This window comes from Pan troglodytes, chromosome 8 (assembly GCF_028858775.2).
Source record: "Pan troglodytes isolate AG18354 chromosome 8, NHGRI_mPanTro3-v2.0_pri, whole genome shotgun sequence".
NCBI classification, from domain to species: Eukaryota; Metazoa; Chordata; class Mammalia; order Primates; family Hominidae; genus Pan; species Pan troglodytes.
In genome coordinates, this window is record NC_072406.2 from 113,336,187 (window position 1) to 113,356,235 (window position 20,049).

Here is a 20,049-nt window from a genome sequence, read left to right on the forward strand (position 1 = left end):
ACCGCATTGTGTGGGGGTCTGGAATCTTCTGGACTCCTGGGAGCCCAATCCGCTTGCCTCTTGTACCCCTCTTGCAGAGCAATGAGGTATGTTTTGGGTTTGTGTACTGACCCCTACCTGCCTCCTCTGCCAGACCTGAGGGCAGGAGGCTTCCTCTGGGTATTCCAGTTCATCTCGGACCTTCGAAGTCCTAGGAGACACCGGGCTCCCGCTGAATATCGGTCGAATGACTTTCCATAGAGCAAATGGGGTATACATGATTGTGCAATGTGGGGGGAATGGTTTGGGCCCCTCAGAGGAGTTTAGACATTAGGAGGATTCCAGAAATGAGTAACACAGGGTCAGTGCGGGTAGAGCCAGCCCTGACATTCTGGGCTCCAATCTTTCTGCCCAATCCCCTGCTGAGCCCCCATGCTGGGGCAAGGCAGACACTCTGGGGGTCTCCCCACCCCCAGTCAGCTGGGCCAGCATCTTCTCACCTGGAGCTGAAAGCAGCTGATTCCCAGGGTCTGCTCCACAGAGGGAATACCTGTCTTCAGAGCATAATCTATATGCTACCATGATCCTGAATTCCTGTTTGCTGCTTAAACAGCCAGGGTCCAGGTTTATTCTTTCTCAGTGGATAGGGAAGGGATCATTCTGCCAAAAATCTGCTTTCCCTCGGTTTAGGGAATATTCCAGACAAAGAAGAGGGAAACAGCATTTCATGAATTGCCACAATAAGGGGACCCTGCAGACCCAAACAAAACAGGTTAAACCTTAACACAGGAGAAGAATTCGCTTAAACCCCCAAAGACTCCATTGGATTCACTCTGGATTGTTTTGGTACCCCCATTCATTTCCAGATTATTTGTATAAGCACCAGCATTGACTCTCAGGCCAGAGTTCCTTTAGAGAGAAGGGTCTGACACTGCTTGAAACAAGTTAACTTGGCCAGCAGTGCGGATCATTTTACTGTTGTTGTTGTTGTCCCATGAAGACCTGCTACTCTGACACTCTGTGTGGAATTCAGAGTGTTTCTTCTACTATGGAAGTGGACTATGATAAACAGCCTCCTGCCACCCAGGCTAAGTCAGTACTGCCCACTTGGTTTTTACATTTTGCCCTGGGCCACTGTCTGCAGTAACAGCAACAATAACCATGACAATAAATACCATAAGCCCTTACCTTGTGCCTGGCTCCAGGCTAAGAGTTTTATTCATTTCATTTATTACTCACAATCTTTCTAGGTAGCTATGCTCTTACCCCGATTTTACATAACAGGAAAATGAGGCCCAGAGAAGTTAAGTAACCCATCCAAAGTCACACAGCCTGTTTTGGAGTGATCAGGATTGGAACACTGTCCTTTTGTTTTGTTTTGTTTCTTATTCAAGTCTGTCCCCTTAATTCCTGAACCAGGGGGTTCTTAACCAGAGGTCCCCCAAGGGCTCTTTGAATGGGCTTCAGGGGCTCTGTAAATCTCAGAAATTTATATGTGTACCCAGGTGGGCACATTTTTCTGGGAGCAATATTATATAACACCCAGGATTCTCAAAGTGGGTGGGGATCCAGAAAAGGTAAAGGCTGGAATCAGGCCACTGTAGGGAAGGGAGGCAAGCCATTGGGGAAGGGGGATGGAAGCGGCCTCCTCCCAGGCCTGGGGAGCAGGGAGGCAGCTGCTTCAAAATTCAGCCTGGGCTCCAAGCCTGCTCCTGGACCTGCCCTGCTTTTTCTGGCCACACCCAGCTCTTAGGACCTCAGCTGGCAGGAAGACGTGGGGCACCATCTGAGGGCAGGACACTCCTTTGGTCCCCTCCCTGATTCTCCCCTTCCCTACTTCTTTTGTGAGCTGAATTCCTTCAGAGCACCGTGACAAGGTGACCATACCACATGCACCAGCCTCCTCCAGGCACTGTAATCCTGCTTGGAAGGAGCGGGGAGTGCTTGCCCTTTGGAAGTATTGGGGGGCATAGACAGACCACTGAGTGACAGAGACAGGAAGGGAGGAGAAGAGACAAGTTCCCAGAGATGCTCAAGTCCTGGGTGCCCACTCTCTGCAGCCTCTAGAACAGCCTTCTCTTTTGGTTCCAAGCTTTTGCTCCCCTCATCCAAGGGTTGGGATGATTTGTGTCCCTTCCTTTCCTGGCACCTCCTGCTCTGTCTCTAGTGCTCAACTCATTTCCTGGTGGAAACCTTCTCTGCCCTGTTCAGCTCCTCTGCGCTCCTTAGCACATTCCCCTGGATGTCACTGTCATATTGCCAAGAATGTGTTGCTTTGTCTGTCTGTCCTGCCTCTCTCTCTCCATCTGTTGTGAACTTGGGAAGGAAGGACCTGAATCACCTCTCCATGCCCCTATGCCAGCCCAGCATACACCAAGGGGTCCAAGCATTTGTTGAGTAAATAAACTAAATAAATAAACAAGGGACAAAAATGGAGCCAGACAGGGAACTTAGCCTGTGCCTCAGAGAGAGGACCAGGGGTAGGTGTATTGGTTTTGCCAGCTGCCTGCAGATGCATGCGGTGCTCCTACTGCTCACACCAATATACTCAGAGGGGCCCAGAAGCCTCATTCTCTAATGCTTTTTGGCTATGGAGTGAGTTTCCTGGGTTGTGGACCCAGCTGTGGTGGTGTGGTCTGACTTAGTAATGAACTTCCTTCATTTGCTTTTTTTGTTTGTTTTTGAGATGAGGTCTCACTATGTCACCCAGGATGGAGTGCAGTAGCACAATCTGGGCTCACTGCAGCCTCGACCTGCTAGGCTCAAGTGATCCTCCCACCTCAGCCTCCCAAGTAGCTGGGACCAAAGGAGCATGCCACCAAGCCCAGCTAATTTTTGTATTTTTTGTAGGGATGGAGTTTCATGATGTTGCCCAGGCTGGATTTTTTTTTTTAAATAGGATTAAGGCCGGGCGCAGTGGCTGGGCCTGTAATCCCAGCACTTTGGGAGGTCGAGGAGGGCAGATCACTTGAGGTCAGCAGTTTGAGACCAGCCTGGCGAACATGGTGAAACCCTGTTTCTACTAAAAATACAAAAATTAGCCAGGTGTTATGGTATGCTCCTGTAGTCCCAGCTTCTCGGAGGTTGAGGCAGGAGAACTGCTTGAACCTGGGAGTTGGAGGTTGCAGTGAGCCGAGATCGCACCACTGCACTTTAGCCTGGGTGACAGAGCAAGACGCTGTCAAAAAAAAAAAAGAAAGAAAGAAAGAAAGAAAGAAAAGAAAAGGAAAGGAAAGAAAGAAAATAGGATTGACCCCCCATCATTCGTTGGGCCCAGAAGCAGAGAGGAAGAATGGACAGAAGATGGGAGGTGATGGGCAGGCAGGAGTGGCAGGAAACAGACACCCACACGGCACTCCAGTAGCCCAGGGGTCTGTGAAGAGGATAAAGTAACCTAAGTGAGCATGTGTGTGTGTGTTGGGGGGGGGGCGCGGTGTGGGGGGAGAGTCTGGTTCTGTTCCTGATGGAGGTGGCATTTGAGTTGAACTTTGTAAAACCAGAAGCATGTAAATAGGTGCAGGAGCAGGGACCATCCTGGAGGCAAAGGGAACAGCCGAGCACAAGCCCGAAGATGCCACCCTAAGAGAGGTTCCAGAGTTCCCTATAGCTCCTCCCTCTGTTGTCCTGGCGGTGAGCTACTGGGTAAGGGTGAAACCCTTAGTCTCTTGTTTATCGGCAGCAGGTCTGCAGCCTAGAGCCAGGGGCTGCTGGACTCCTGGGATGGCTATTTATTTATGGGGTGGGGTGAGGGGTGGGGATGGGATGAGAGAGGCTGCTTTCCTGGGCCTACAATTGGAGTTCCCTTCTCCTTGCCATCCCCAGAAACTCCAAGAGCTGACCCTCTGTCTTACTAACTCAAACGGCCCAGAAACATCAAAGTCTGACCAAAAACCGTTAATGGTAGTCAGCTCCCTCCCTTTCACAGAGGTCTCACTACTGTCGGGGGGCGCCGGGCGCAGGCCGGGCATGGGGCCTGAGCTTAGGCCAGGTGGAAAGGTGGAAGGACCTAGTTGGGACAGACGAAGAGACCGAGGAGCCGCCCGCCCGGCTAAATGGACACAGGAAAGGCCTGAGTCAGGCTTCTCATAATAAATAAACTGCACGTGAATAATTCAGCAGTCGCGCGGGGGCCGGTTGCATTAGCGCCGCCGCCGACCCGCGGCGCCCAATTCCCCGCGGAGGGGAGTAGCCAATTAAGGCACTTGAAAAGGGAGTCGGGTAGAAGATCCCCCGCCCACCAGTATCCTGGATTTACCCAGGTCGAGTTCAGAGAGCCTCCCCGGTCCCAACCCCCTCGGGCCCCATGGGTCAGGGGGCCGCCTGCTGGGAAGCGCTACCTCAGCTAAGCCGCTCAGGTGTCCCGAGACTCCGGGCAAGGGAAGACAGGCGGCGAGACGGAGCCAGAATAAGGGATGCGGACGTCTGACCTGTGGAAAACCCAGCATCTGCAGTGCCCAGCCGCACAGGGAACGTGGGCGGCGTGGTTCCAAGCAAAGTGAAGACGCCAGGCTCGGATCTGTGCTCAGAGCCGGGATCCCTCCGGGCTGCTTCGTCCTGGCCAGGACTTTCCTTGCCCTGAAGTGAGGCGCCAGGGAAGCTGCAGGGCCCTCCGCCCTCTCTGAACTCCCACGTACTTGGGCCTCTCCCAGCCTTTCTTGGACCTGTGGATGCAATTCCTGCAGGACCAGACTCCCCTGTCTCCCCGCGGCCCCCTAGGTACACTCCGTAACTTCCGAAACCTTATTTCGTTTGCGCGAAACCCGGCCCCTTTGGCTCTTCCCACTTCCCACAAGTCCCTGGGTTCCCGATCCTGAGGGATTGCATTCATCCCATCTCACACCCACCAACGCTCAATCCCTCCAGTTCCTCCCCAGCCCCCTCACTTCCATTAATTAGGTCGACTCCCTTCCTTCGCCGCCCCCTCCTGTCCCCACTCAGCCTCCCTACACCTATGCGGCGAGCCTCGGGCCAAGACCTCCGCCCTGGCTCCGCCAGTCCTGCGGGGGCCGGCATGCACCAGACCTCAAAAGGGATCTTCACGGGAATTCCGCATAGCCAGATCCCAAGCCTCCAGGGAGGCCACCAGCCCTCCCCCATCTTCTTCTTCCTCCTCCGTCTCCTTTCCTCTTCCCTCCGCCTCTACGTATTTCTTTCTATTCGTTTCTTTTCGTTTGGTGAGGTGCCACCCGCCACAGCCCTGTCCTCTAGGGAGAGGCCTGGACTAACTTTGCCGTCCTCGTGGCCTTAGCCCGGACTGTGAGTCTCGAGCGGCTTCCGAGAGGCAGCTCGGGTGTCTTCGCAGAGACAGGTGAGGTGGGCTGGCGATTGCCTAGCCTCAGATGGCTCTGCCACCAGCCAGCTCTGTGATCCTGGGTAAGTCTTTCAACCTCTCTGAGTCTTGACGTTGGTAAAAGTCAGGAGATTTAGAGAAGGTGTTGGGAGACTAAATCTTTTCATTCGTTTGAGAAAGGGAGTCGCCTGTGTTGGGACCTAAGGAGGAAGTGAGGTTCTTGAGAATTCTAGATCTGAAATGGCAGTTTGTTTTAACGAGTATTTTGGGAGCAGCTGATAACTGCTTTTTATTTTTATTTTTTACAGCCGATGGGGTGCCAGGCATTAGAAACCTTCCCTCCAATCCTCACCATGTCTCCATTTTGCCAAAGAAGAAACTGAGGTTAAGGTCGCGATGCTCTGGCCAGCATCACAGGTGGGATTCGAACGCAGATGGGGTTTGGAGCGGCTCTTGTGTTTAAGCCACACAGTCTGACGTTAGACGGGTGAATCCAGCCCTCGCAGGGCCTGGAGTGACCTAAGCCGAGAGGAGCTGGGCTGAATCTCCAGGCGTTCCTTTCTTTCTGCCCTAGGAAAGCTTTGAAATTCTTATTTTCAGGTAAACGATTTTGGCAGTGCCCGGAGAAGGATAGAAGTAAGACCTAAAGAGGAACTTTCCGCATGTTATGGGAGAGCCCCTGGGGCGAGGAGGCCAGGGCAGCCTTCCCCAGGCCAAGGGAGCAGCCATCGCTCTTGGATCTGTTTTTCCTCAAGCGTCTGTCCTGTGGGGCCTAGTCCCCAAGCGGCAGTCCTGGACCTAACGGGAGAAGGGGCTGGGGGAAGAGGGCGCACCCCCAGCCCGGGACCCACAGCAGCCCTAGCCAGTCCCCCACTCTCTCCCTCTCTAGGGGCCTCTCTCTGAGATCGGGTCCTCCTCCTGCAGGGCAGCAGAGTGGAAGCCAGGGCCTGGGACCCTCTGGCTGGGCAAGGAGGGACTGCAGTCCGGCTCCCGGCGACCCCGTCCCCAGTGCCAGCGGTGGGGTCGCCCGTGGCGGCCCGGACAGGCCACGGGTCCCTCTCCACAAGTCCCATTACGTTGTATTTATGTTTCATTTTATAGTTTTTTTTCCTCCTCCCTTATTATTGTCTCACTCTGGGGGAGGCAAAGGATATAATATATTCATCTTTATTATACCAAATCTGTGTGAAGCATTTAATAAAACGCTGTTTCCACACAGCCAGGGATATTAGTGTGAGCTATTCTTAAGTTAATGCTCCTGGACTGAGGGCGCCGCTGCCACAGCGCCTGCTGCCGGCGGGTCGCGGGAAGCGCAGGCCCTGGCCGCCGCGCTCCCCGCGCGGATCCAACGCCCTGGGTGCCCTTCTCGCCTGCGCCTTGAAGCCCCCACGCCCATCCTAGCGCGTCTCTCTGTGACCTCTCGGCCGCCAGCCTGGGAGGAGGGGTTTGGAAGAGCCGAATTCAAGCACCCTTCCTCTCCCCTGCCACACCTTGCATTTCGAATCCGCTGTGGGCCTTGGCTTGCATCTATGAAAATGGGAAGAATTCCATCACTGCCTCCCACTCAGGGATCTTGAGAGGCGGAAGATGCCTTGAAGGTGGACAGGATTTTTTAAACAGGAAAGAAAAAATCGAGAATTTGTAAGGTCAGAATCAATGAGGGCCAGAGAGAAATAGAGAGGGTGCAGGAGTGGTTTCAGGCAACACAGAGCGAGCTGGACCCCAGGCGAGCAGACAGGGTGCAACTCCAGTTTGGGCAGAACCCAGGAGGTTTCGGCATGCCTGGGCCTCACCCCAGCCCACGAAGACAGCTGAACCTAGTCAGGATCTCGGCCTGTCACAGTTGGCCCTCTCATAATCCTCCCTCTAGGTAGGAAAATAGTCTTTTTAAGTCCAGTTTTACAGCTAGCAAACTGAGGCTCACAAAGATCACGTGGCTTGTTTGAGGTGAACAAACTAGGAAGTAGTGTAGCTGGTCACACTGTCTTCCAGACTCCATGCCCCTCCCCGCCCCCATTCTCCAGGGTTTTTCTGTAAACCTTACATTCTGCCTTCTACACATGGGCACACACACACACACACACACACACACACACAAACACACATCCCTACCTGGAGATGCCCATGGGAAGGAGAAACACCCTCATTACTTTCTATATCCAGGCCCACTGCTCAGTGTCTTTCAGAGCCCACCACCTGGCTTCTTATAGGGCCCAGATCTGGGCACACCATTCTTACTTAGGCTGCTTGTACCTGTGCTGTAGGGGAGAGGGAGTTGGCTGTAACCAGGCAAAGCCAGGCAGAAGGAGTCGTGCAGGACAGGCTTGAAGTGGGCAGGTGAGTCTCCCTGGCTAGAATCCATACTCTCCTAGAAATCTCAGTCTTCCTCTGCCCCCATCACCCCATCCCTGGGAGTGGGGGCTACACAAGCTCAACACACATCCTGTAGGCTGCTGGTCAGAGCTCCTTTGGAGACTTAAGTTACTTGAGAAATCTGACAGTTCCCCCCTGGGGCTGGCTGGGGAGGAGGCACAGACTGTGTGGCAGGGCTAGAACTAGGGTGAGGCATGTGAGGTGCTATATTTAAGGAAGGCATCTGCTCTCAGCTCTGTGTGTGATCCCTTAGGTTTTGTGCCATGGGCATCTCACTCGCCTCACCCTAGTCCCAGCTCTACTGTGTGGTCTGGGAGTTAGAATCAAGTCCAGTGAACTGCTGAGAGGGGACAGGGAGGCTGATTTCAGCTCATCCTTGAGAATGGCTTTCTGAAGGATCAAAGTGGAAACAATGGAATGAGCTTCCCCCAACACATGGAGTATGCAAGCAGGGCTTAGCGCTTGCTAAGAAGGAAAATAATCACGGTCTTATTGTCATCACCAATATTGTCATCATTTGACCATCACTTTGTGTCAAGTAAAAGCTTTCATCACATTGTTTCATTTAATGTATATAAATATGTTTTAGCTGAATATGGGATATCAGAGTCTCTGACTTTGGGGTCCTTTCCAGCTCCAAGAGTCCATTGTTGCATAAGACAAAGAGCACTTCTGTTGATTTTTGATGGTTTGATGCATTGTCATTATTTGTGGACTTATAGTCTTATACTAATGGATAAGACTTTGAGGGCAGGGACTGTGTCTAATCACATTTTTTTAAATGATTCCCTCTCCTGTTTCATGCTGACCACGGGCCTGGGGCACATAGAAGCTGTTCAATAAATGTGTATCAAACAAACACATGAGTAAACCAATGTCTAAAAGCTGTCTGCCTACCTGGCCATCTGCTTTCTGGGCTGTGACTGACAGAGCCACTAGGGTGGCCACTGGGGGAGCAAGAACCACCTCTGCAGTCATTATCCCCCTTATTCTACAGCTGAGCTGAGTTCAAGTGGGCATGTCTAGAGCCTCCCCTGACATCACATGCCTAGCCCTTTGCTAGTTTGTGGATAAGACAAGGGCCAGCCCAGGTTCTGCCTGTGCAGAAGGATCTCAAGACTCATACTGGACAAATCTCTTAAGAAAGCATTCAGATGGTGAGGGAAGCCTCTGCAGATCAGAGCAGAGAAGGGCCTATAGCCAGAGAAGCCTGGCTGGCAAAGCTGAGACTAGAGCTAGTCCTTGAAGCATGAGAAGAATTGAGTGGTTGGAGGGAAGAAATAGACAATTCTTGCCGGGTGTGGTGGCTCACATCTGTAATCCCAGCACTTTGGGAGGCCAAGGTTTACTTAAGGCCAGGAGTTTGAGACTGGTCTGGCCAACATGGTGAAACCCCGTCTCTACTAAAAATACAAAAATTAGCTGGGTGTGGTGGCACATGCCTGTAATCCCAGCTACTTGGGAGGCCGAGGCAAGAGAATCACTTGAACCAGGGAGGCAGAGGTTGCAGTGAGCCGAGATCGCACCACTGCACTCCAGCCTAGGCAACAGAGTGAGACTCCATCTCAAAAAAAAAAAAAAAAGAAGAAGAAGAAGAAAAGAAATAGACCATCCTAGGTTGGATGGGGAGCAAGAGCAACGGGACAGAGGCAGGAATGGCCACAATCATTTTGGGGAGCAGGCAGGCTAGCCTGGCTAGAGTACCAGAAGAAGACAAGTAGGAAAAGGCATTTGTGGAATGCCTTGAATCTCCAGGCCCAGACCCAGAGAACAGAAAATGGGGTTCAGAAATCAGAATCCACATCCTAGAGCCTAGAAACCAAAGCCTAGAACTCAGAAAGCAGGGGCAAAGTTCAGGACCCAGTCTTGTCTAGGGCAGTCCCATTAGCTGCTGTAACAGGATGCCCTGGGGACTCCAAACTCAAGGGGCATGATCTTATTGGGAAACAAAGTGGACTCTTCTAATTGGCTTAGTCCAGGAAACCAGAGGTCTGACCCAAGCACAGGAGCATCTTGGGTCTGCCTGAGACTTGCCCTCCAGGACTGGCATGAGCAGCTGTCTTGGGTCCTCCCAAATCACAGCCTGAAGCCTGGCATTATCTGCAGCCCAGCAAGCACCCTGAGCTGGAGCAGGTGTTGCCTACCAATATACACCTTCACACCCCTCAATCCTCCCTTTTATTCTCTAATACAGGTGGGATCTGAGATTTTAGGCTAGACCCAGCTGGGGCAGGCCTCTGGAGGGTGGAGCCACGGTGCCTGCAGCAGTGCCAAACGAGCCAGCGTGTAGGCGTTACTGCGCCGGCCTGTCGCGGGGCGCAAGCCTGCCAAGGAGCCGGAGCGCTGTGCCGCGTGGAGGGTGTCAGGGGTGGTATTGTCGGCGCACAAATGCTCAACTTTATGTACTTTTAACTAGAGGTGTAACAGATGGCCCCGTTTCTGTCCAAGCCAGGGAGACTGGTGCCCATTCCGGCTGCAGCCAATCAATCCCGTCACTCTGGGGGGAGCTACAAGCTGGGCTGGGAGGCCTGGAGCCAGCAATTGCGCAAGGCTGTCTGCTCAGGCTGGCCCAGCGCAGCCTCCGCCAGCCGCTCAGCCATCGGCCTGGGGAGGTAGGAGGGCAGGCAAGTGGCAGCCATGCCTGGAGCCTGGTCAGAGGCCTACCTGGGAGGGAGAGCCTGAAACCACTCATCAGACCCCACATGGCCAATGAGTACATCAAGGTGCCAACTCACTCCACTGTGTCCTCATTCTCCTGTGGTCCTTGCTCAGGACCTAACTCCCAGATCTCTAGCTTCAAGAAGCTTTGGCTCTATAGCCCTGTAGTGTCCTGTGTTATGGACAGCAGACATTGCTCAGGACTGGGGGTGGGTAGTGATGCCATTGAGAAATAGTCACAGGACTGTGAAAGGCTTCAAGAAATGCCCAAGACAGCCAAAGAGGAAGAGAAAACAGCAGGAGCCAGGGATCCCAGAGCTGAGAGAAACTGTGGATTAATCTCTTATTATATTTGTACAGTCAACAAACACTTAGTGAAAGCCTACTGTGACCTAAGACCTTTATTAAGCACTGAGCACACAATGATGAATAAGACACAATTCCTGTCCTTGAGACCTTTTTGGGGGAAGACAGACAAGTACACGGGTAATTGGAGCAATGAACTGGGGCCCATAAAATCTCCAAAAAGACTGCGGAAGCACAGAAGAAGAGCATTTAACTGCCTGAGAGATCCAAGGAAGATTCCAGTAGGGGGCTGGTTCTGAGCTGGGTTTTAAAAGACAGGTAGGAGTTTTCATGGGAGGTGAGGGCGAAGGGCATCGGAAAGGGAAGGGATGGCATGAGCAAAGACATGGTAAGAAAACATGGTGAAGGGAAGTGTCTGAAAAGATGTGAGTGGAACTGGGGTCTGGGATTTGGGAGAAGGAGTGGAGGGGATGAGGCTGGGCAGGGGAGGGGGCAGGCCTAACCCTGTTTCAGCAGGCTGGCAACTTGACCCAGCAGGTGTCTTCCCCCAGTTGGCCCTTCTGTCACCTTCTGCCCCTTATCCTGGTGCCACAGGGAAGGAAAGGCCTAGCAGGGTGTAGGCAAGTGGTCCAGAGTGCTCCAGTCCTGGCCTGCCTTCTGTCCTGCATTGAGGAACAGGGCTGTCAACAAACTCTCCCCTAACCGTCTACCCAATGGACTTCTGAGTCTCCTAAAAACAGCATTTCTGTAGGCTCCCCACAAAGGCTTTGGAACCTTATTCATTCATTCATTCTTTTATTTACCAAGCATTGGGCATCAGCTGTCTTCAACACCCAGGCAGGATACTGAGGTAGACAGACTATTGTGCTGGACTTCGAGAAGCTCAAGTCCAGACATGAGAGGAAGACAGGGGTCTGGGCAGGGGTCCTTCTGTTTGCAAGAAACAGAGGTTCACTTGAGTAATCACAAGAAAAAGGAAGGCATTTTGTATTGAAGCACATGGCTTGTCATTGGAACTGGGCCCAGAAAGCACGCAGGGACCAAAGAAGCTCTGGGGACCAACTTCTCTCTCCTGGTCAGGTGGAAGGGAACCCCACAGGGTCTCTTTCTTCTTTATCTCTTTCTTCATTATTATTAATGAAATTAATAATTATTATCATAATAAGTGGAGGAAGAATAATTGTTAACAAATTCTGAGCCAGATCTATTGATTTCCATGCTTATCTCCATTAATCCTCTTTAGAACACTGTGCAGTTAGTTAATATCGTTACCCCCATTTTACATATGAGAACACCAAGGCTCAAGGAGGTTAGGTAAGCTGCTCCAGATTCAAGCCAGGAAGTGGCAGAGTAAGGATTCTCACTCAGGTCAGCCTCCCAAGCTCCAGCTCATAACTGCTTCTGACCCCCGTGCAGCACCGACAGCTTCCTTGGTTTCCTCATAATTTCTCATAACCGTGACTTGCATTTGACCAGCCGGCCTCTCTGAGTCTCTCTCTACATCACCTCTGCTAACTGCTCTAGTCTCTCAGTATTTCATAGTTCAAATTCCCAGGAGAGGAAATCGGATTGGCCCAGCTCATCTTTTAACGCCAGGACACATTGTAAACAGCTGCCCAGCCAAAGAGCTGGCTGGGAGTGGAGCCGTGTGCAGTCACCAATCAGCATCTTTGAAAGAGCAAAGCACAGAAATAATACAGTAAGGAGGAAATGCGAATGGTTACAGGAAGAAATGTGAGGTGCAAAAAGAGGATGAGAGGAGGCTTCATGGAGGATAGTTTGTGGTTTGAGTCTCGAAATAAGAATAGGATTTGAGGGACAGAGTTGGAGCCAAGGAGTTTCTGAAGGAGGAAACAGCATGAACACAGGCACAGGAGTAGGATTGCATGAGTCATGTTCAAAGGCCAATGAGTTGTTCTGTATAAACTAGGAGAGAGAGGTAGAACAGAGCTGGAAAGGTGGGACTAGAATGCCAGCACAAGGAGTCTGAACTGAATTCAGTGGGGGTCATGGAAGGTCTCTGAGCTGGAGAGGGATGTGATCAGGCACATGCTTTAGTTCAGATAACCATATGCCCAAGGTAGTTCCAATTTATGCCTGCTGTTCCTCTGACATTGTTTTTTCATTTTAAATTATTATTATTTTACAGATCCTCCTTTCACTCCTCCTGGTTTGAATACTAAAGTATATGGTCACCCTAGCTTTAGGGACTATGGGCTGTTGCTATGGTAGGAATAGCATGAGTGGGACATAGCATGAGTGGGACAAGATTGGAAGCAGGAGGGTCATGGATGAGGGTATTGCCACAGTTCAGGTAAGGAAGGGCAGAACCAGAGCAGGCAGAGAGGACAGAACACAAAGGGGTGTGGGCAAGAGCTGAGGCTAGTGGAAAGTTGGCCAGACCTGGTGGGTAAATGGACTTGGGAAATAAGGAAGGAGAAGGGCGAAGTCCAATGACTCCTAGGTGTTAAACTTGATTGTTCTTTGTTCGTTTGTTTGTGTGTTTGTTTGTTTGTTTGTTTAAATACAGACAGGGTCTCACTGTGTTGCCCAGGCTGATCTCAACTCCTGGGCTCAAGCAATCCTCCTCCCTCAGCCTCCCAAAGTGCTGGGATGACAGGCATGAGCCACCATGGCTGGCCAGGCTTGATTGTTTGAAAGAAGGTGGAAGTCTGGAGGCAGGGCTTGTTAGGGTTAGGGGATAGAGATCATGATTATGTTTACGATGAGTCTGAGGTGCTCCAGGGACGTTCACTCACACATGCCCAACAGGAAGTTGGACATTCCAGAGTGGAAGTCAGAAGCTGTCAGTTAGAGATTCTTCCAAGCAGATAGCTCGTTGAAACCAGGGAAGTGATGAGCTTGCTAGAGAGAGGGAATGGTAGTTCAAGACTGGAAACAGAATCCTGGGAGATCCCTATATTTAGGAAGTTGGAGGAAGGAAAGAAGTCAGAGGAGACTAAAAAGGAGTGGTTGGGAAGTAGGGAGGAAATGAAGGGGAGTGAGTGGCTTGGAGATCATGGCAGTTTTGGGTTTTTTGTGTTTTTGTTTTTGTTTTTGAGACACAGTTTTGCTCTGTTGCCCAGGCTGGAGTGCAGTGGTGCGATCTTGGCTCACTGCAACCTCCGCCTCCCAGGTTCAAGCAATTCTTCTGCCTCGGCCTCCTGAGTAGCTGGGATTACAGGTGCACACCACCATATCTGGCTAATTTTTGTATTATTAGTAGAGACGGGGTTTCACCATGTTGGCCAGGCTGGTCTCAAACTCCTGACTTCAAGTGATCTGCCCACCTCAATCTCCCAAATAGAAGTTTTTTAGGAGGAAATTAGTATCAAATTGTGCAGATCAATCAGTGAGGAAGACAGAGTAAAAGGCCAGTGGGTGGTTATTTGGAGGTCGCAGACGACTGTAAGAGACTACAGTGTGGTGGGGATATTGAATGAAGAGTTGAATGGCAAAGAACTAGAGGTGATTACGGCGATTACTCATTCAAAAAGTCCAGGAGAGGCCGGGTGTGGTGGCTCATGCCTGTAGTCCCAGCACTTTGGGAGGCCAAGGCGGAAGGATCACTTGAGTTCAGGAGTTGGAGACCAGCCTGGGCAACATGGTGAAACCCCGTCTCTACCAAAAATACAAAAAATTAGCCAGGCATGGTGGCATGTGCCTGTAGTCCCAGCTACTTGGGAGGCTGAGGCAAAAGAATCACTTGAGCCTGGGAGGTGGAGGCTGCAGTGAGCCCAGATGGCACCACTGCACTCCAGCCTGGGCGACAGAGAGAGACCCTGCCTGAAAAAGTTAAAATTGAAATTAAAAAAATAAATAAATAAAAACAAAAAGTCCAGGAGAAAGGAGGGAGGGAGAACCAAGAGTGACAAGGTATAGGAGAAGATGCTTGATGGAGAAAGTTCTGGAAAGGCACCCAAGATGTTGAGTCTTTGGTAAGAAGAAGGAACTCTTCCTCCTCAGAGACAGGAGAGAAGAAAGGATAAGTGATGATCCAGGGAGATTCTGAGGTGGACTGGCAGGTTTGGGGACAAGTAGAGTGGGGCACATTGTTTGAAGAATGGGCTCCATATTTTTGGTCAAGTAAGAGGGACAGTCCTCTAAGAGAGGAGAGCAGGGAGTTGAAAGCTCATGGAGGAAGCCTGTAGTGGTTGTGGAATTGTAACAGGGAGTCACTTACAGATGCAGAGAAAGTGTTTTCCACATGGTGACAAGGAATTAGTTGAGGCAGCATGAATGAGTCAGTTTTTTCACCTGCTCTAGAGTGCCCAGGAATGAGCCAGAAAAGTAAATGATGGTGTTGCTTAGGGCTGGAGCAGGGTGGGCAGGATGGAAGCAAGCACAGGGTTGAAGTGGCTGATACAGAACCAGGGTAAGAAGGGAGAAAGTAAAGCCAGAATGGGGGTGAGGGACTGGGAGAAAGCAGACAGTTTCAGGGACTACAGAGCAAGTCAACAGGAATGAATGAGGTGAGAAGATAAGGGATTGGGCTCAAATAAGAGAAGTTCAGATCCTGAAATTCTGGAGTTTCCAAGGAGTGAAGGGAGTGAGGGTCATGCCAATTAGTGGCTGGACAGGAAGTGAAAGATCCTGTCCAGAATGGCTCAAGACCTTCAGGTCTTCAGTAACCCCATGCTGTGGGGCAAAGGAGGCTGGCTGGGGTGGCTGGGCATGAAGCCAATCTCAGCATCCCCAGTGACATTCGGGTTTGATTTCTTTTGTATTCATGCAAGTGGTATATGTCCCTTTATTAAACACAAAGAACATTCAAATAATTAAAATAATGGCCCGTAATCCTACTCCTCAGAAATTACCAATGGTAATATGTTGTTGAATACTCTCCCAGATCTTGATACAGGTATCCTTTCTAATCAAGGCACTGGCAGATTTGGTGTTGTGTGAGGGCCCTTTGTCTTTCTTTGTTTCTTTGTTTCTTTCTTTCTTTTATTTATTAATTTTTTTGAGACAGTGTCGCTCTATTGCCCAGGCTGGAGTGCAGTGGCACAATCTCAGCTCACTGCAACCTCTGCCTCCTGGCTTCAAGTGATTCTCGTGCCTCAGCCTCTTGAGTAGCTGGGATTACAGGTGCCTGCCACCATGCCCGGCTAATTTTTGTATTTTTAGTAGAGACGGGGTTTCACCATGTTGGCCAGGCTGGTCTCAAACTCCTGACCTCAAGTGATCTGCCCACCTCGGCCTCCCAAAGTGCTGGGGTTACAGGCATGAGCCACTGTGCCTGGGAGGGGCCTTTTCTCAGAGATGGAGGCTTCTAGCTGTGTCTTCACATGGAGGAAGGGCTATACATGCTTTTTTAAAAACCAAAATGAGGATTACATTATATAGACATAATGGTTTTAAAAATAAACCATTTTGGAATTTTGGTAATTTTGGAATAATTTTAGATATACAGAAAACTTGCAAAGCTAGTACAGGGTTTCCATACATCCCTTATACACTTTCCCCTAATGTTAACATCTTACATTACCAAGCTATATTTATCAGAGTTAAGAAATCAGCATTGGTATGTTATTATTGACTGAACTTCAGATTTTATTTGGCTTTCGGTAGTTTTCTCACTAATGTCCTTTTCTTATTCCAGGATCCAATCCAGGCTACCACATTGCATTTAGTATACATACTGTTTTGCAACCTGCTTGTTTTACTCAACGTTACATTGTGAATGTCTTTCAATGATGCTAAACATTCTTCCACGCCATCATTTTAATGGCTACATGGTATTCTGTTGATGGTTGTACCATTGCCAATCCCTACTGTGGGATGTTTAGGTTGTTTCCAATTTTTCACTCTTATAAACAAGGCAGGAATGAGCCCCTTGAAGTTAAATCGTCTGGACTATTCCTGTTTATTTCCTTACAATACAGTCCTAGACATTGCTAGGGATAAGGGGGTATACTTTTTGGAGGCTGGGGATACTTCTTACCCAACTTCCCTCCTGAAAGGTTGTGTTAATTTACCCTCATATTGGCATCAATCATGCTTTTTGTTGGTTTTGTTTATGACAAGGAGGGATGTGGGTGCAGACCAACTCTTAAGAGTGGCTGTCTCTCAATGCCAGGCTTCTCAATACCACATCCTATCTCTCTATCCTCAACTCTTCTCTAAGCCACGGAGTCTGTATTGGCCCGGACTGCAGTTAGCAGCTGGGGTAGGGGTTGGGTGTGGCCAGGCTATGGCCCCTGGGCTCTGGGGACATCTCCTAAGCTGGGAGCTGGGAAGGGGGACTGGGCGGCTGCCTGGGCTTTGGTCTTTTTCCTGGAGCTGAGCTGGCCGGACGGAAGGGTTGGGTTGGGCAGAGGCTGTAAGGAGAGGGGGAGCTCTCCTCTCCCCTCATGAAAGCTGAAAGGCAGGAGGGCAGCTCCCTGAGCCAGCCGGGGGACAGCAGACGGATTGGGAGGAACGTAACCTCCCCGAGATGCATGCTCCAGTTCAAGCAGGAGGCATTAAGGATGAAATATCTCCCGAGCAACAATTCATCTCTAACTGGGAGGAGAGGGACTCGCTGACATTTAGCTGTGATCAGGGGCTGCACATGCCTGTCTCCAGAAGCCTAACAGGAGCGTGACCGTCTGCGTGTACGAGAGACTGTGTGTGCGCATGTGTGTGTGTGTAACAGAGTGTGAGGAACTGTGTGTGGCTGTAATGAAGCAAAGGGTATACGGGTGATGTGGTGTGTAAGGAACCGCATGTGTGATAGGATATGAAGGCTTATGTGTGACTTTCGTGAGGCTGTGTATGCATGTGACAGTACGTGTGTGAGGATCTTCGTGTGATTGTGAGCATCCTCAAGTGTGTGTGAAAGCTATGTCTGTAATAGGGTGTTGGAGCCTGTGTGTGATGTCGAGCAGTGTGGATGATTGTGCGAGCGTACGATAGGGTGTTCTGCAATACTCTGTCTGAAAGCAAGATTGATCCTGAAATTGGGCTTGAGACCTTATGAGATTGGGCATGCGGGATAGTAGATGTGAAACTGACCCCCAGACTAAGCTAGCCACCGCCACCTCAGGACACCGCCAGCGCAGGAGATGGCTTTGAGAGAGTTAAAAAGAGGCACCCCTTCTGTCACAAAGACACAGACACTGGTCATGCTCTCCTGGAGCCCTCTTGTGTGGTGCAGCCTGCGTAACTCTAAGTGAAGACCCTGTGTGGACCCCCTGCTCTCTTAGAGTCCAGTGAAATTTTCTCCACCATGACCCTTATTATGATTTGACTGTCTTTAACAATTCTGTGTAAATATTCATTTAATATATATATCTCTCTCCTGCTAGGCTGTAAGCTCCATGGAGGCTGGGACCACTGGTCTAGGTCTGTCTCGTTCATTGTTGTCACACCGGCTCCTAGCCCGGTGCCTGGGGCAGAGCGGTTGCTCCATGAATATTTGTTGGATGACTGAATGGATAAGACAGGGTGCACACATACAAGTGTGAGTGCACAGGCATATAGAAGTGTGGACCTGAGCCAGGGCGTCCGTGTGCATTCGCTGGATGTGTGTGCCTGTGAGTGAGTGTCATTGTCATTCCCAGAAGACCTCCCTCTCCTGTTTCCCTTTTTTTTTTTTTTCTGAGACAGTCTCACTCTGTTGCCCAGGCTGGGATGCAGTGGCACAATCATGGCTCACTGCCCACTGGGTTCAAGTGATCCTCCCTCCTCCCACCTCAGCCCCGGAATAGCTGGGAACACAGGCGCATGCCACCATGCCAGGCTAGTTTTTTTCTTTTTCTTTTTTTTTTTTTTTTTTGATGGTGTCTTGCTCTGTAGCCCAGGCTGGAGTACAGTGGAGCTATCTCAGCTCACTGCAACCTCCGCCACCTGGGTTCAAGTGATTCTGCAGCCTCAGCCTCCCGAGTAGCTGAGATTACAGGCACACGCCACCATGCCCGGCTAATTTGTGTATTTTTAGTAGAGACAGGGTTTCCCTCCCGAGTAGCTGAGATTACAGGCACATGCCACAATGACCAGCTAATCTCTGTATTTTTAGTAGAGACAGGGTTTCGCCATGTTGGCCAGGCTGGTCTTGAACTCCTGACCTCAGGTGATCCGCCTGCCTCAGCCTCTCAAATTGCTGGGATTACAAGTGTGAGCCGCCATGGCTGGCCTTTTTTCTTTTTTGTAGAGACATCGTCTCACTATGTTGCCCACACTGGTCTCTAACTCCTGGACACAAGTGATCCTCCCACCTTGGGCTCCCAAAGTGCTGGGATTACAGACATGAATCACTGTGCCCAGCTCCTCTCCTATTTGCTAAGCCCTCAGCCCCAGATAGGCTACAGACAGACATGGCCTGGAGACAGGAGGACATTTGAGAAGGAGACCAGCTCCCTCTTTGCACTGTGTTTGGGCAAGAGTGGCAGGAGCAGTGAGATTGGGTTTACTGGCTGGAGAAACAGCAAGGGGTCAAATCCTTCCCCACTCCACCCTAGATGTTCTCCTGACTCATTGTCCAGGCCTGTTTGAGGTCCTGAGAAGAGTTCTGGGAATTGGGAGGAGCAGATGAAGACAGCTTCATCTGCTCCTGCTGCTTTAACAAAATAGCTTAAACTGGGTAATTTAGAAACAAGGGAATTTTTTTGTTTTGTTCTTGTTGTTGCTGTTGTTGTTGTTGTTGTTTTTTAAGACACGGTCTTGCTCTGTCACCCAGGCTAGAGTGCAGTGGTGCAATCTCAGCTCACCTGCAACCTCTGCCTCCCAGGCCCAAGCCATCCTCCCACCTCAGCCTCCTAAGTAGCTGGGACTACAGGTATATGCCAGCATGCCTGGCTCATTTTTGTATTTTTTTTTAAGAGACGGGGTTTCTCTGAGATACAGGCTGCCCAGGCTGATCTCAAACTCCTGGGCTTAAGCTATCTGTACAACCTCTGACTTCTAAAGTGCTGGGATTATAGGTATGAGCCACCACATCCAGCCTGGAAATTTATTTCTTACAGTTCTGGAGTCTGGGAAGTCTAAGATCAAGGCGCCAAGAGATTCAGTGTCTGGTAAGGTCTTGCTTCAAAGATGATGTCTTCTTCTTTTTTGTTTTTGTTTTTGTGTTGAGATGGAGTCTCACTCTGTAACCCAGGCTGGAGTGCAGTAGCAAGATCTCGGCTCACTGCAACCTCCACCTCCCAGGTTCAAGCGATTCATGTGTCTCAGCCTCCCAAGCAGCTGAGACTACAGGCACGCACCACCACACCCAGCTGATTTTTGTATTTTTAGTAGAGACAGGGTTTCACCATTTTGGCCAGGCTGGTCTTGAACTCCTGACCTCAAGTGATCTGCCCACCTCCGCCTCCCAAAATGCTGGGATTACAGGCATGAGCCAGCGCGCCCAGCCTGATGTCTCCTTGCTACATCCTTATGTGGGGGGAAGGGCTAGGGAGCTCCCTTCAGCCTCTTTTCTAAGGACAGTAATCCCACTCATGAAGGCAGAGCCCTCGAGTCTT

The 20,049-nt window shown here is 50.5% G+C and overlaps 1 long non-coding RNA gene across 2 annotated transcripts; it reads left to right on the plus strand.

Moving 5' to 3' along the window:
- LOC744933 (uncharacterized) lies at positions 1-5,666 on the plus strand. 2 transcript variants are annotated; one of them, XR_002938249.3, is made up of 4 exons: positions 1-86; positions 3,494-3,621; positions 4,239-5,352; positions 5,578-5,666. It is a non-coding gene; the product is annotated as an uncharacterized LOC744933 (long non-coding RNA). The 2 variants fall into 2 exon arrangements; XR_001706800.4 differs by having other exon boundaries at positions 3,494-5,352.
- The last annotated feature ends 14,383 nt before the right edge of the window (positions 5,667-20,049 follow it).